This window comes from Gossypium hirsutum, chromosome A12 (genome assembly GCF_007990345.1).
Source record: "Gossypium hirsutum isolate 1008001.06 chromosome A12, Gossypium_hirsutum_v2.1, whole genome shotgun sequence".
NCBI classification, from domain to species: Eukaryota; Viridiplantae; Streptophyta; class Magnoliopsida; order Malvales; family Malvaceae; genus Gossypium; species Gossypium hirsutum.
In genome coordinates, this window is record NC_053435.1 from 76,065,976 (window position 1) to 76,082,759 (window position 16,784).

Below are 16,784 nucleotides of genomic sequence, written 5' to 3' on the forward strand. Positions count from 1 at the left end.
GAAAGAAAGATGCCATCTGGGCAATAGTTGACAGATTAACTAAGTCGGCTCATTTTATCCCGGTACGTACGGATTATTCTCTTAACAAGTTGGCTGAACTGTATATTAGAGAAATTGTTAGATTACACGGAATACCATTATCGATTATTTCAGATAGAGATCCAAGGTTTACCTCGCGGTTTTGGCAAAAGTTGCAAGATGCGTTAGGTACGAAGTTAAATTTTAGTACTGCTTTTCATCCACAAACTGATGGACAATCAGAAAGAATAATTCAGATTCTTGAAAATATGCTTAGATGTTGTGTATTGGAATTTCAAGGAAGTTGGGAAAGATACTTACCGTTGGTGGAATTTGCTTACAATAATAGTTATCAAACGAGCTTGGAAATGGCACCTTATGAAGCATTGTATGGTCGTAAGTGTCAAACGCCTTTGTATTGGACTGAACTCAAGGAAAATCAGATTTATGGAGTTGATCTAATAAAAGAAACTAAAGAAAAAGTGAAGGTAATTCGAGATTGTTTGAAAGCTGCTTCAAATAGACAGAAATCTTATGCAGATTTAAAACGAAAGGACATTGAATTTCAAGTTGGTGATAAAGTATTTTTAAAGGTGTCTCCGTGGAAGAAAGTCCTTAGATTTGGACGGAAGGGCAAATTAAGTCCGCGTTTTATTGGGCCGTATGAAGTAATTGAAAAAGTTGGACCGGTAGCATATCGGCTAGCATTACCACCTGAACTAGAGAAGATTCATGATGTGTTCCACATATCTATGTTACGTCGGTATCGTTCGGATCCTTCACATGTAGTTTCATCGACAGAAATTGAACTACAACCAGATATGACCTACGAAGAAGAACCGATTAAGATTTTAGCTCGAGAGGTCAAACAACTAAGGAATAAAAATGTTGCACTTGTGAAGGTGTTGTGGCAAAGGCATGGAGTAGAAAAAGCTACATGGGAATCCGAAGAAACTATGAGAAATCAATACCCACATCTGTTTACAGGTAAGATTTTCGAGGACGAAAATCCTTAAAGGGGGAGAGTTGTAATATCCCGAATTAGGGCCTAATCGGAATAGTGGTTTCGTGACCATAAATCCGAGATAGAAATAATTATTTTATAATTATTTTGAGGTTTATGATATGATTGCATGATTGTGTGAAAATTTCGTGATGAAATTCTATGCCTAAAGTGCTTAAATTGAAAGTAGGGACTAAATCGAATAAGTTGCAAAACTTGCATTCTAGAAGTTTTTAGTATGAAATTGTTTTGGAATATTAATGAGGAGGTCTTAAATAACAATTTGACCAATTTTAAGTTCATGGACAAAATTAGGACATGGAAGGAATTTTTGGAAAGTTTAGTAGTAAGGGTATTTTGGTCATTTAGTTATTAAAATGAATTAAAAACAAAATTAAAAGCCAATTTTTGTCCATCTTCTTCATTAGGCCGAAATTTCAAGGGTTCTCCATAGCTAGGGTTTGTTTCAAGCTTCCAAGCTCCATAGTAAGTGATTCCAAGCCCCGTTTTTAATGATTTTTACGTTTTTGAGATCCTGATAGCTCGATTAGGCTTATGCTAACAATAATTCAACTTAGGGTTCATATTTGGAAAAATACCCATAGGTGAAATTTGTGTATTTTGATGTTTTATGATAGAATATGGGGTTTTAAATTATGTTAGACAACTTGTGCTACTCGGTTTTGAGTGAAAACGAGTAAAAGGGCTTAATCGGTAAAAATACCTAATAGTCATAAGTACATGTTAGAGTGAGAATTTGATGTTTCCATAGAAGAGAAAAGTGATCAGCATGTTGTAAAACATAAGAATAAGGAATAAAGTTTAATCCCGAGCCTAGGGGCAAAAATGTAAATATGCAAAAGTTTAGGGGTAAAATTGTAATTTTGCCAAAATTTGAGTTAAGGATTAATTTGATAACGTGAGTATTAAATAAGCTAAATTTGTTATTTTAGATCAAGAAAGACGTGGAATCGACCTCAATCGAGGAAAAGAAAAGATTATGGACTAAATTGCAAAATCTTTGTATTTTGGTACCAAGGTAAGTTCATGTGTAAATAATGTAGCATAATGGTCATTTTTAAGTTATTGATGTTAATTATATGTTATGCTAAATTTTATTATGAAATGTATGCTTTGTGGTTAATTTCAAATAATATGTAAATTATGTGAACTACTTGTTAAATATAATTGTTACCGAGTATTGATTTCGGCATTCTACGAAAGACGGCAAGGATAAGTGTTCGAGGAAAAAGCCCGTTTGAACCTTAGGAATAGATTAGGATACAAGTGACATGTCACTAGGATGGTTGAGCATCCGAACTCGTTGAGTTGAGTCCGAGTTCACTTATGGATGCGAATGTCCGAACTCGTTGAGTTGAGTCCGAGTTCGCTTATGGGCGGGTTACATGATTGCTTGATTGAATATGTGGCACTTATATGCAAATTATCCATGTATCCAAATTATATTCCGATGTGTTCAACGGGTAAAGTTCTACTCAATGGAGGAATATTCGAGATGTAAAGAGAAGTATTGGTGAGTGATGTGAAATGGATATTTTGGACAGGTATGTATTTAACCCTCGGGTTGAGTATTGATACAACCACTATAAGGTAATAAGATGATGAAAAATGATCAGAAATGTGATATGTGTTTTAGTGATGTATGCTAATGTTGATTGGTATAACTGTTTGTTATGTTACTTATTATTTGCATATGAACTTACTAAGCATTTATGCTTACTCCCTCCTTCTTACTCATTGTAGTTTTGGACAAGCCAGCTCAGGAGTCGGGATAGGTCGAAGGCTCAGTCACACTATCCGGAAGACTTTTGGTAAATGGCTTGTAAATTTAAGTATGGCATGCATAGCAATATACCTATTTTGTGTAAATGATCTTATGGTATGGTTGTGGAATGGTTGAGGAAATGCTTGATAATGATAAATTATGAAAATGGTTAGTGTAGATTATGTTTGATGTTAAGGAAAACTATTAAGATACTTAGTGCATAAAAACTCATAAAAAGGATGAAATTTGCCATAAACAGAATACTGTAGCAACACTGACGCGAGTTTGAAAATTTATTAAAAATCATAGCAATTGAATTTGGTGATGGAATACATATAAAATTGAAGCTTATTATGTCTAGTTTCACATGAAACAAATGAAACAGGTAAAGGAATTATATGTTAGAAGATATTTGAATTTTAGTGAAACAGAGTCATAGCAGTTTTTGAATCCCCTGTTCCAACTTTAGAAATTCATTATAAATTATAAAGATATAATTAGGTGGTATATTTTATATTCTCAGAATCCTTATTGAGTCTAGTTTTAGTAGAAACAAATCTCATAGTCATATGAATTTTTTACAGAGAGAAATGTGGTTCGTAGTAAACAGAGGTCAGACCAGTCGAGTCCTAAAACAGGGGTAATTTTAACTAATAAACTGTACTAATTGGCCCAACCAAAAATTCTAGAAAAAATTTAGTAGATTGGTATATGAGTCTAGATTCAGAAAAAATTTATGGATCTTGATTTCGAGTTTCGTAACTCGAGATATGATTTTTCTTGTGACTGTGACGCAAGTAGCTAAAAAGCTGTGAATGTAGAAACAATAATCCAAAGTTCTAAAAATGTTAAACTAAGCTTAGTAACACCTCATACTCGACTCCGGCGATGGTCTCGGGCGTGGGGGCGTTACAATGGTAATATGATCAGTAGAAAAACTCTAAGGCCACTGGAACCGGGATCCAAATTATGTGGTACGGAAGTACACATTAATCTAGACATTCAAGGAAATTCTTGTAATACCATTTCTGTTTGAAGAATTATCGAAGCACTTTATGCATAATAAGTATGAATAGAAACCCCCAAACCTTTTGCAAAATAAGAACGATAAACAAAAGTTAGGATGGTTGCATTGTTCCTTAATTCTACAAGTGATTAATGGTTACGATATGCTAAAAGAATTGTTGGTGATTAGTGCAGACCGAAAAGGAAAGTTCTGAGAAAGGGATAAAAGAAGAAGAATAGAATGGCACAATGGCTGTTGGTCCAATATGGCCAAAAAAAATTACAGAATTCGCCCAAGTGCATACCAGCAGAGCTAACGAACGAGTCTGGCAGCAAAACTTGACATTTTTATATAACTTTAACTAATTGTACATGTAACACCCCTAACTTGTTTTTGTCAACATATTGGGGTCACGGAGTACTACGATAACATTCCAAACATTTAACACTTCATACGATAATTATTTAATCATGATTACAATTAATCAATCACATTCAATTCATAAGCTAAAATACATATACAAACCTTAAAATGAGTCTCTGAGGCCCTAAGAATAAATTGTAAACATTTTAGAGACAAATCGAAACAAAATAGGAAAGTTGGGAAAATTTTAAAAGTATGGGAAACAAGGGACACATGATCGTGTGGCCAAGCCATGTGTCACAACCGAGGCCGTGTTTACATTCGAGGCCCAAACGTGTCCTAGCCCGTGTGTCCAACCGTGTGAAAATCGAAGTTGGGTCACACGGCCATTCCCTAGCCATGTCTCAGATCGTGTAACTAACTATTTTAAGACACATGGCCGTGTCGTAGACCGTGTGCTAGGCCGTGTGAAACCTGCACCTAAAGACAATAAGACACAACCATGTGGATAGACTGTGTGGGTCACACGGCCGTGTGTACCACAAATTGCTTCAAAAAAAGGTAAAACTTTGACCTAATTTGTTAACCAAACAATGTCTAGAACGATACCAAATTCATGGCCAAAAACACTTTCACACAAGTCCAAACATACCAAATACCTACAATTCAAGTGCCTAACCCATGTGCCTTACCAATATGCCCTTCAAAGACACATCAAACAAAGACTAATTATTTTATAACCATGTTAGAGAGAATATGAAATTAACCAATTTCTCATCCTTAATCAACATTCACTAAAATGACCAAATATAACCAATCTCACCAAGTTGCCATTTCACAAAGCATTTATCAATTCACATAAACAATTATACACATCCAAAAGAGTCAAGCTTATGAACATGCTTATTTCATTCATAACTATATACAAACATTTGATTCAAGACATAACATAATTATGAAGTTTATATGACTTTCAATATAAGTAACTTATACTAGATTCAACCACAGACCAGAAGACTATTACTCAAAATATCATTATCCTAGGTACATGCCATGATACAAAAAAAAATACATCACCAACGTTGAGATCGAGATATTTTGTGGATGTTGAGTCATTGAACAAAAGTAAGTACCTAACCTGAATTCAAAGAAGGGTTCAAACATTAAGCAAACTCATTCCTTCAAAGAATCACACTTACATCTAGTGACCTAAATTACATTCCATAATGTGTATGTTTATCTCCATGGAATTTACCATACTACTCAATAATTCACTTAATACCTCTTCCATGATATCTTTTGCATACCAATCTTTTCCACTGGATTTATTTTACTTTTTCGATATGAGTCATTCAATGAATGGCACCCTGTACCTAACGATTAAACTGTAACCAAGTTTTATGCCCCGCGCTAGTTAGATAAACCGACAGATATAATTATGTGCCCTGTAACATCCTGATTTAGGGCCTAGTCAAAACAGTGGTTTCGAGACCACATATCCAAAATAGAAATAATTATTTCATGATTATTATGAGGTATAAGATAAGAATGTATGCTTGAGCAAAACTTTTATGGAAAAATTATATGCCTAAGATGCTCAATTTGACATTAGGGACCAAATTGCAAGATATGTAAAACTTGAGTTTTAGAAGCTTTTAGCATGAAATTGAGTTGGATTATAAATTAAAGGTCTTCAAATAGTAAATTGACCAAGTTCTAAAAACTTGGTTAAAATTTTAAAGAAAGGCCGTAAGGACATTTTGGTTATTTGGTTAATTAAAGAATAAAAAGCGAAAAATCAAGCAAAAATGTTGTCCATCTTCTTCATGGTGTGCCAAAAATTCAAGGGGCTCCATAGCTAGGGTTTTCAACATTTCAATCTTGATTGTAAGTGCTCCCTAGCCCCATTTTTTGTGTTCTTTATATTTTTGGAGATCCTTGAAGCATGTTCTAGCCATTTCTACTCTTATTCTAAGCTAGAGTTCATGTTCAAAAACTTACCCATGTGTGACATGTTTGTATTTTGGTGTTTAATGGAGGACTATGAAAGTTTGATGTATGATAAATATCTTTTGTCAAGTGGTTTTCCATGAAAACACTTAAAAAAGACCAAGTTGCAAAAGATGTAAAAGTGGGTAGTAGAAAAGTGAAATAAAGGAAAATTTGGGCTGTTATAAGCTAGAATACAATTTGGCTAGGCTTGGAAAATCAAGGGAATGCATGTATTTCATTATACGAGCCTAGGGACTAAAATGTAAAAAATGTGTAAAGTTAGGGGTAATTAGGTAATTTTTCCATAGAGTGAGTTTCCAGCTGAAATTGAAGAATGTGATTAATTAATATTTTGAATTGTTTATATAGACTCAGAAAGACCAATTCCGGAAGTAGATCGTGGAAAACAAAAGGTTTTGGAATAGTCAGAATCTAAACCCGAGACATCATCCAGGTAAGTTCGTGTAACCTATTTGGATGTTAATGCATGTTGATTTTAATTGTCATGTTGAATTGAATGTGAAATGCCTAAATAATGAATTGTAAGAAAATGCCTATGATTATGAAATTGATTGAAAAATGGGTTAGAATCCGTTTGAATATGGAATTCCGATGGATAGGTCACTTCTCATAAGAAATGGGATCCTGCATGTGTTGCAGAAAGGATTTAGCCTAGATAGGTAATTTATTGATCTCATTATGGAAAGTATTTAGCCCAGACGGGTAATCCTGAAACGAGCCTATTGAGCTTACGTTTTAATTAGGATTTAGCTTGGACTGGTAATCCTAGTTGACTAGATTTAGCCTGGACCAGTAATCCATATTAGACTCTGTAGGGTATTCTTTGTCATGTAAAGGATTTAGCCTGGACTGGTAATCCGAAAAAGCCTTTAGAGTACATGAAACAACTAGAATTTAGCCTGGACTGGTAATTCTGCTGTAAGAGATGTGTCTCGAGAGTGTACCAGATAAGGTACTACTAGATATGAATTGAAGGTTAATAAAATAGTACACATAGAGTGTACTAAGTGATGAAATATCCATCGGGAATTCAAGGATTCACTAGATAAAATATTTGTACATAACATGAGAAATATGAATTTGAATATGTATACGATGTGTTGAGCTCATCTAGATCTTGAAATTTTATGTGACTAACTTGTTCATTGAATACATGTGTTTAAGGAAATTATTTATAATTGATGGGTAATATGGCTTATTGTGATTATGTGTTAAAATGACTAGTAAGTTTACTTTCCGTTATACGAACTTACTAAGCATGTAATGCTTACCCCCTTTTTACTTTTCCCTGTCTTATAGAGCTCTTGGACTTCTGAAGGTTAGAGGACGGTGGGAGTTTGATCGCATTATCAGCAGTCTCGTTTGGGTATAAAAGAACTATTCATTTTGATATAATGGCATGTATAGGGTAACTTTTCTTTTGTTTATTGTGTCATTTAAATTAGCCAAGTGTAATGGCTGATGATGGTTGATGAATTATTTTGTATATAGTCATGAGATATGACTCATATTTTACTATTGGGTTGTAACCCTTATTAATCATGTATGCATGCAATGTGTTCATGTTGATGTGGTTGCTTATGAATGATGGATGTAAGGTATGGCATGTTTATTTGGTGAATGGTCCATGATCAATGAGTATGACCACAACATTGTTATAAATGTGTAAAGTTGGAAAGAAGGATATAAAAACCTAGAGGTTATGAATTGGTATGAAAAGATTAGGAAATGCATGTAAAAATCGAGATAGTGCGTAGAGGTATTAGGGATATAATTTAGTCATGGATTTGGATGTTGGAGTAGTTCAAATGTGATTTGTTGTATGTTGAAAACATGTATAAATGAGTGAGTTTTTAAAGGGTGGCAAAAAGGCTTGGAAAATAGGCTTGAAATTTTCTACACGGGTAGACACACGGCCTGCCCCATGGGCTTGTGGTTTGGCCATGTGTCCCCTGCACCCTAATTTTATAAGTTAGAATGCCCAGTAGTAAACACAAGGGCTAAGACATGGGCGTGTGTCTTAGCCATGTGAAAGACACGGCCTAACCACATAGGCATGTACTCTGGCCGCGTGAAGTCTGCACCATTTTTATGAAAAATCATTTAATTTTTTAGCCACATGGCCTGGCTACACGGGCGTGTGACACAGCTGTGTGACCTTATTTTGGTGCTGACATAATAGTTAGAGAGTTACACGGCTTGAGGACCCAGGTGTGGCAAGAGCACACGGGTGTGTCAAGAGCACATGGGCGTGCCCCCTTTTCACATAGGCATGTGACTTTGCATTTAAGAAAATTTCCCAAGTTTGTCTAAAGTTTTTTGGTTCAGTCTCGAACTATTTTCGATATGTGTTTTGGACCTATAGGTCCATACAAGGGACGTTTCGTACATGCTTGAATGTCTTTTGAATTAAAAGAAAATTTATAGCCCGGTTTTGTTTGAACAATTGTATGTATGTCCAGTAATGCCTCGTACTTTGTCCTGGCCTCAGGTATGGGTAAGGGGTATTACATTTAGTGGTATCAGAGCTACGGTTTAGTCGATTCTTGGACTAATGTAGCATGTATCGAGTTTAGCTAGACATGCCATTATATAAGTTATGATAGTGTGACATCTCCTAACCAATTTAAATGTATTTGTATATAGTAAATATCTTCCAACCAAGCTCAAAATGAGTCCAAGGAAGCCGATAGCCATGCTCCACCTTCCATATAGCAAGCCACATCTAGTAGTAGTAGGAGGCCCATGTCTAGAGGCTGGGAAGAGGCAAAGGCAGCCTTTTTCAAAATAATGGATAAATGGTTTGGTGAATACTTGAGGACCAACCCTATTATACCACGACCTCCCCCACCCCTTCCCGATCTGAAGAAGAAGTACCACAAGGTGTGGCGCTAGTAAGAATTGGTAAAGCTCCAGTAGATAAAAGAAAATGGGGCCGAAGAGTTTAGAGCCGCAATTGACGATGATTCGGAACGGGTTGGGTTCTGGCTTGAGAACACCTTGCGAGTTCTTGACGAACTATTGTGTACCCCTGAAGAATGTTTGAAACGTATGGTATCTCTCCTGAAACACACTGCATACCTTGGTGGAAGACTATATCCTCGGTGGCACCGAGAGAGAATATTACATGGGAGTTCTTTCAAGATGAATTTAAACAAAAGTATATTAGTCAGAGATTCTTGGATCTAAAGAGAAAGGAATTTCTAGAACTTAAGCAAGGAGATTGGACTGTGGCAGAATACGAATGGGAGTTTGTCCGACTGAGCCAGTATGCTTAAGAGTGGGTTCATACTGAAGCGAAAATGTACAAACATTCGAGGAATGATTAAACGAGGACATTAAATTATTGATTGGGGTCCTTGAGATAAGAGAGTTTGCAGTGTTGGCCAATAGAGCCAAGAATGCTGAAGAGCTAAAATGAAAAGAAACAAGTAGAGAGGAAAGCTCGAGTTCCAAGTAAGAGATTCATGGGCAAGACATATACATCTCCCACATAGAATTCAATAAGCCACTAGGAATGCTCCAATTCATCAGTGGGATATTCGGGTAAGACAAGAACCTTTAAGCGCCCTAATCCACGGTCTTCATCTCCAATGGCAACTAGTATAGGGAGTGTGGGAAACCAAAATCCGTGGTGTAACAATTGTAACAAGTTTCACTTTGGGAAGCGCCGTATGAGGAGTGAGGCATGTTATAAGTGTGGTTCTCTTGACCACTTCCTTAAGGATTGCCCGGAATGAGATAACAAAGAGGTTGAGCCAAACCTGAAACCGAATGCTCCTATCCCTCAAGATAGACCTCCAAGATCTGAAAGTGCCAGTGGAGGTCGTAGTGCTAAAAAGGACTCTACTGCCAAATCAGAAGCTCGAGCCTCAGCAATAACTTATGCTAGACATGCTAGAGAGGAAGCCTCAGCTCCTAATGTCATAACGGGTACATTTGCTCTTTATGATATTTCTGTTGTTGCCTTAATTGACCCGGGGTCAACCCGTTCGTATGTCTGTATGAAATTGGTGTCTAGTAAAGAATTACCTATAGAATTTGTGGAATATGTGATTAAGGTGTTGAATTCACTAGGCAAACATGTACTAGTTGACAAGGTATGTAAGAAATGCCCTTTAGTGATTAGACGCCATTGTTTTCCAGTAGATTTAATGTTGTTGCAATTTGATGAGTTTGATGTTATTTTGGGTATGGATTGGTTGACACTACATGAAGCTATAGTAAATTATAGACAGAAGGTCATTGAGTTGAGGTGTGAAAATGGCGAAATTCTTCGGGTTGAACCAGATGAGTCATATGTACCATCCGTTGTAATTTTCTTTATGTCGACTCAAAAATGCTTGAGAAAGGGATGTGAAGCCTACTTGGCTTATGTGTTGAATACTAAGGAATCAGTACCAGTAGTATGTGAGTACCCAGATGTGTTTTCGGAGGAGTTACCAGGATTACCTCTTGTTAGAGAAGTTGAATTTAGCATTGACCTAGTGCCGAGAACAACAACTATTTCGACTGCTCTGTATCGGATGGCTCTGACATAATTAAGAGAGTTAAAGTCTCATTTACAAAGAATTGATGGATAAGGGTTTTGCAAGGCCTAGTTTCTCCCCTTGGAGTGCACAGGTGATAAACTGTAATTTATACATATTTTTATCCCATGCTTAGTGAATTTACGGATGATTTCTCCTTAGATTTGGTGAATTCAATGCTCCTACTCCTTTAATTTTATGTTTTATACTTAGATGAGCATAGAAGAGTAAAAAGAGCGAGAAACGGGCCGAAAACAGAGAAAATGGATGTAACACCCCTAGCCCGTGTCTGATCGCCGGTATAGGCTATGAAGTATTACAAAGCTAAACATTTAATTTCAATCACATAATCTACCAACACAAGTATAAATCAAACTGAATACATACAGATTTATAATTCATAAGTGCCATTTTCATACAGCCAAGATATTTACAATTTCAAAACATATTTTTTCAACAGTCCAACCTATACATGCCATATCGAGTCCAAAATATAACTATACCAAAAAGATTGATAGTATGAAGAACTGCTGACGATCCTCGAGTCGATAGCCAAAATCAACAATCTATAAGACAAAGAAATAAGAAACAGAGTAAGTTTTCGAGGCTTAGTAAGTTTTAAGCAATTCATACTATTAAGGCTTATCATTAAAATTGAACATTGAGTATCACAAAACTTGTATTCTAATTGTAATTCACTTGACCAAATATACACCAGTACATTAGTTACAAAACCCCTTGGCCGAATATGTATGTATGTATACACAAGACTTCTTGCACATATTTCATTATTTACATAGATTATACTAATACCTTTAATCACATTCTTTCATATGGTGACTTACATTAACCAATTTTATTATTTTCTTATCCTCAAAAACCGAATTCATTCACACATATATATATATTTCGTGCCTTGATGCTATTAAATCACTTAAAAAAATCAATTCAAATATAAGCACATAACACGAACCTTAACATGTAAAACATAAAATACTTACGCAACGATGTTTACCACTGATATTCGAAGTCGAAATCTTATTTAACTTACTGGCATCGGTTCTGTCAAATCTTAGAGCTCGGAATACATTACTAGCATAAGCTGCGGGTCTTTAACCCGGATATTTTTCCAGCACGTAGCCTGCGGACCTCAAGTCCGGATATATTTCTAGCATATAGCCTGCGGATCTCATGTTCGGATATTTTTCCAGCATATAGCCTGCGGACCTCATGTCTGGATATTTTCAATCTCATACACATTTGATCATAACACATGGCAGTCACCTTATCACTTAATAGTCGTATATTACATTCGAATATAAACTCAATACGCACATCATCATTCACATTTCAGCTCAGTGGTTATATTTCATATCACTCATTCTATTCATCATTTAATCTTAAATTCAAAGTGGCCATCAAACTATAAGTCATATACATGCATTATCTATTATACATCTTAATTCAAGTGCAAGCCAAAGATCACAATTTACCTACTATACTCTTATAGTGGCATCATCAATTATATACTAAAGGAAACTACTTAAAACTTACCTCGAATATATTTGAACGGTTGCGAAATGGCTACTCGGTTACTTTCTCTTTTCCCTTATTCGAAATTGCCCCCTATGCTCTTGAGCTTTAATTCAACAAATTTTAAACTAATCATTAATCGACTATTCAAATATTATTTTCAGAATATAATACATATATATTCGACTTTCATACATACAGATTATAGTAAGCTTATAAGAAATCAATAAGCAATTCATTAGCAAATTTTTATCAATGTTTACAATATAATCACAATTTCACTATAAGCTGACTTCCTGAGCAATAGTTACTAAATTATTTATAGCTAGAGCTACGAAACTCCAAATCAGTTTCCGTAAATTTTCCTTGAGAATAGACTCATTTATCTTTTATCCATAAAATTTTCATAATTTTTAGTTTAGCCAATCAATATCATATTTTTCCTAAAGTTTCCCTTGTTTCACTGTTTGACTAATCTGACCACTCTTCACTACGAAATATATTTCTCATTGTACAGAATTTAAAACATGTCCTTGTTTATTTAATTTGAAACTAGACTCATTAAGGAGTCTAAGCATATAAATTTCATCATTTGACTATTTTTATACATTTTATAGTGATTTTATAAAAAATAGAACAGGGGATCTAGAAGTCATTTTGACTCTGTCTCACATTACTTCAATTATCTCATTATCGGCAATTCTTTTGCTTTTATAGTTCTTTTATAAGAAACTAGACTCATCAAGATTTAATTACATAATTTATTCAGCTTCTAACTCAACTCCCACAATTTATAGTGATTTTCCAAAATCACTTTACTGCTGCTGTCCCAAGGAGATTATTACCAATTTACTCTTTCACACATTCTTTGTATACATATTATTTAAACATGTATATCACCAAATAAATTTCATCATATATATTTCTATAATTTCACTTAAGCATAATATCAATACAACACATCATGCTCATTTAAACACAACATTAACCGAATATCCATCTACTAAGCATTTTAACAAATTTTTCTTCAACTATCCACACATTCGGCAATGACATAGGTAATCTAGAAAACCTTAATTTACTAGTAATTATTCACAACACATATAGGCATCCACTCCAATCCATCACTTTAAACACAAGCATAACTCAACTATTATAAATGCTCACATTCGGCATTTTCACCAATGCACAAGCTGATTTTTTTCTATCATTCAAAATTATCTATATGAACATTAAATTAGTTCCAACATCACCTATTCCTAATTATTCCTTAATTCATAAAGGCAACAAACATCCTCTTAAACATCTTCCATAACCGAATACTCATTTTACTACCAAACTCAAAATTTTGACATGGGCAAGTAAGGGACTTAGTAACTAGCTTAATATATGCAAAAGAATTCAAAAACTAACATGGATTTCATACCTTAATCAAGACTAGAAAGGAGTAGCCGAATGCTTGTTTCCCCCTCCCTTCTGTTTTTAGAATTTTCGGCCAAAGATATCAAAAGATGAACATTTTATTTCTTTTCTTTGTTTTATTCATTTAATTAATTTAACACATTTTTTTTATTACATAAATTAAGCCATTACCATATTATAATATTATTACATAACACATATTGCTTATCATCATTACCATGGCCGGCCACTACTATCAAAGTGGGGAAATTGACATGCAAGTCCACCTTTTTGATTACATGCATTATTAGACCATTTTAAAATTAACCTATCACATTTCAAAAATGTCACACATAAGTCCTATTTAATAAATTTCACATACAAATGACAAAATTAAAGCATGAAACTTTCACACATGCATGTACACATACAATAAGCATAGAATATAACAATCAATTATTTTTGTGACTCGGTTTTGTGGTCCCGAAACCACTTTTCGACTAGGGTCAAATTAGGGCTGTCACAATGGACCCACATGGGAAAACAACACGGCCTGGACTTCCTCACACGGGCGTGTCACACAGCCGTGTCAATTTGGCAGGATCGAAGCACGACTTACACGGGTAGACCACATGCCCATGCCTATTTAACAGCCTTGACCACGGGCTGGAGTAATGCACACGGGCGTGTCCCTGCCGAGCCCAAGTTTAGTCCTATTTTGAAAAAGGCCAATTTTTAGGGCTCTTAGGCATTCAAAAGCATATTTAAAAACTTGATGAGGAACTTAGGAGGGGGACGCAGAGTAGGAAGCAAGGAATTACTCAAGGAAAGCTGATTGATCCATCTCAAGAGCCGAATTTATCATCAAGACTGGAGATCTCCCTTCAAGTTCCTTCAAGAGTTTTGGGTTTTCTTATGTTTTGTTATCTTTATGCTTTTGAGATGTTTTCTTTCATAAATATGAACTAAACCCCCTAAATACCTAAGGGGAATGAAACCTAAGACAAATTTGTTATTATTATCTGAATTGTATGATAAATATTTGACTTGTTCTTAACTATGTGTTCTTAATTCTTGTTTTGATATTCTAGGATATTAATTCAAGTTAACACTCTTATTCAGAGTAGGAATAGACCCTGTTTAAGAGTAAAATTGTCATAATTAAGCGGAGTTGATTGCGCGCCTAGAGACAGGGTGACAAGATTTTGCTGGATTACGGTGAAACCTAATAAGGGAATCCATAGATCGAGTTAATGCAATTCTAGGGTGTTAATTAGAAAGAGATTTCAATTATTCAACCTAGGGTTAGACGTTATTAGTCTCAAGAAAGATAATAATATAACTTAGGGATTTCTACTGATCAAGTCAAATGAATAAATCATCTGATTCAGAGTCAAATAACAAGTGAAGTCTAGGTGGATTTTTCCTTAGGTATTGTCTCAATCAATCGAATTTTCCCAAAAGTATTTTCCCGAGTTTTCTTTCTAAGCATTCTTAGTTAGTAATTAGTTTACATAACCAAACCTCTTAACTTTTAGGCTAGATAATAAAAAGGAAGTAAATACTAGTACTCGTAGTTCCTTTGGGTTCGACAATCCGGTCTTGCTGAGCTATACTACTATTCGATAGGTACACTTGCCTTGATCGTGATAATAAGTTAGTCTCAAGAATGATTCATTTATAAATCTTTAAAACCTGTTACGAATATCACGCAATCAAGTTTTTGGCGCCGTTACCGGAGAACTAGGATATTAGGAACACTCGATTTTTATTATTTTAGCCATTTTACTTTTATTGCAATTTAAGTTTTTATTTTCTTTTCCAATTCTTCATTTATTTTCTTCTGATAGGTTTTTCTAGTTTATTACCAGAAGAAACCCGTCAGGACCACTACTTTTTTACAGTAAGATCGACCGCACAGTTTGCAAAAATTGGAGAGAAATAAGGCGAAGCCTAAGAAACACAGAGGTCAAGCAAGAGGACGATTCTTCAACTACAACCGAGGAGATGGCTGAAAACCAAGAAAATCTGCTACCTCCTGCGATTGCTACTGATCCGGTAAATTAGAATCCTGCTCCACGCACTATGTATGATTATGCTAAACCTAATTTAACAGGAATTGAGTCAAGTATAGTTAGACCTGCTATTGCTGCAAATAATTTTGAACTGAAACCTAAAACAATTAAAATGATACAATAATTTGTTCAGTTTGATGGATTGCAGGACGAGGATCCCGACGCTCACTTGGCAAATTTTCTAGAATTTTGCGATAACTTTAAAATTAATGGCATTTCTGATGACGCCATTTTCCTTCGGCTATTTCCCTTTTCGTTAAGGAATAAGGCTAAACAATGGTTGAACTCGTTACCACGAGGGTCAATCACTACTTGGGAACAAATGACCGAAAAGTTTTTATTAAAATATTTTCTGCCGGCTAAAATAGCCAAATTACGTAATGATATCTCTTCTTTTGTACAGATGGATTTAGAAACACTCTACGATGCATGGGAGAGATACAAGGACCTTTCGAGAAGGTCCCCTCACCATGGGTTACCACTTAGGCTACAGGTTCAAATGTTTCATAACGGCCTGAATCCTTCGACTCGGCAGATGATTGATGTAGCCGCTGGAGGAACTATCAATAATAAGACACCTGAGGCATCTTACGAATTTATTGAGGAGATGTCACTGAATAGCTATCAGTGACAAGTTATGAGAACAAAGTCAACGAAAGCAGCCGGTGTTTTCAACCTCGACGCGGTTACTATGCTATCTAACCAAGTAGAACTCTTAAATAAAAGGATTGATGGTTTGTGTGGTTCTACTCAGGTACATCCAATGATGAGGTGTGATTCGAATGGAGGAGGAGCATGCACAGAATATCAACTCTTCAACCCTAGCATCGAGGAGGAACAAGTCTAATATATGGGTACAATAACTCTAGACCCCAAAATAACCCATATAGTAACACTTATAATGTAGGTTGGAGGAACCATCCCAATTTCTCGTGGGGCAGTCAAGGAAATCAAAGGCCACAACATCCTTCTGGTTTTCAACAACCACCTTACCAGCAGGAAAAGAAGTCAAACCTTGAGGAGATGCTAACCAAATTCATCTCAGTGTCAGAAACTC

General features: G+C 35.3%; 1 non-coding gene across 1 annotated transcript; it reads right to left on the reverse strand.

Annotated features, from left to right (window-relative positions):
* Positions 1-16,097: 16,097 nt before the first annotated feature.
* LOC121211919 (small nucleolar RNA R71) lies at positions 16,098-16,204 on the reverse strand. The gene has a single exon (XR_005907135.1). It is a non-coding gene; the product is annotated as a small nucleolar RNA R71 (small nucleolar RNA).
* Between the last annotated feature and the right edge of the window lie 580 nt (positions 16,205-16,784).